The following is a 1317-nucleotide window of genomic DNA, read 5'->3' as shown; positions in this document are numbered from 1 at the left end:
CAAATTAAGTTCTAGGAGACCATGCACCAAATAAAGGAAAGAAAAAAAGAAATCTTACCCAGTTTTCATGAGCTTTCTTCTCATGGGTAGCTATCTGAAAAAGATAATACATCACAAAATATGCTTACAGATTCATTATAGTAACCTGTATTAATTATCAAAGAATTCTGGGCACTAAATGGGAGACTAGAATAATTACCTGGTTTTTAAATAATCGCTCTGTTTTCTGTAATTCATTCTCCATTTCTTCTATTCTCCGCCTAAGAATTACACTTGGCTTTATGAATTAAAGCACAACCAAATAAAAACCCAAACAATATGACTATGTTAACACTTACCCTAACAACCTACCCTAATAGAGCTACTTTAACTGTTCCTAAATATGTTTCTCAAATAATCTTGTTATCTTCCACCATAAACCTTTTTTTTCCCCTTTTTTCATCCTTTAACTATATCATAAAAAAATTCCCAAAGTTAGGACTACTGGGTCTATCAAATGGCAAAATCATCTTAATGGCTTTGGATACATCATACAACAAACTGCCCCCCTCCCCACCCCTACCCCCAGAACTGTTTGCATGAACCAAGTTCCCTTACAGTTTTGCCAGCACTGGGTATTTGTTAATGTTTTTCCATTTGTTAGCTTAAAAGTTTTTCTTTTGCATGAATTTATGTATTCATGTCCTCTAACCATTTATTTATGCTTTTGTGCCAAAAGAAACTTAGTTTCATTAGCCAGTGACACTGTCTTTAGAGGGTGAACTTACTTGTAAGTTTTTACTTCCTCTGCAGCCAAATCTGCCTTTTCATCAGCAGCTGATAGCCTCTGCTCTCTTTGTTGTCGCTCATACTCTTCTTGACTTAATTTCCTAAGATAAAACTGGTGGTCAGTGAAAGTATTTCTCTTTTCCTCCTGGCATTCTGTCTGAATGCTCTATTAAAATGTCACTTCCTATCCTATTTTTAAAAATGCACAGACTATAAAAAGTCATAGGAAGGAATTCAAACTGTCTTTTAGGATAAAAATCCAACTGTGGCCTGTTGATACATCACCTGCATTTTCTAATGTCTCATAACTCTTTCCTTACTAGTAAGTAAATGTAATAAAAAGCACCATGTGTCCCATGGGAAAGACTGTTGTGTTGAAATGATGAATGCTCACTTTTCTTCAATGTAGAAAGCCAGGACTGATCAACCTAACACAGTTAAGCTTATTAGGATAAAACAGGAGATAATTACTTCTCTTATTTGTAACCATGGGAAAACCACTAATTAATTTTCTTATGGGCTGTTTCTCAATCCAAGACTGGTACCATG

At 34.9% G+C, this 1317-nt stretch overlaps 1 long non-coding RNA gene across 1 annotated transcript; it reads right to left on the bottom strand.

Annotated features, from left to right (window-relative positions):
• Positions 1 to 79: 79 nt before the first annotated feature.
• On the bottom strand, positions 80 to 1311 carry LOC116548538. The gene is made up of 3 exons (XR_004267458.1): positions 768 to 1311; positions 200 to 260; positions 80 to 94 (listed from the first exon to the last, which is right to left on the bottom strand). It is a non-coding gene; the product is annotated as an uncharacterized LOC116548538 (long non-coding RNA).
• Between the last annotated feature and the right edge of the window lie 6 nt (positions 1312 to 1317).

The sequence above is a fragment of the Sapajus apella genome, unplaced genomic scaffold (genome assembly GCF_009761245.1).
Source record: "Sapajus apella isolate SASKATOON/1434 unplaced genomic scaffold, GSC_monkey_1.0 scaffold14562, whole genome shotgun sequence".
NCBI lineage: Eukaryota > Metazoa > Chordata > Mammalia > Primates > Cebidae > Sapajus > Sapajus apella.
This window is presented reverse-complemented; position numbering and strand designations above follow the sequence as displayed.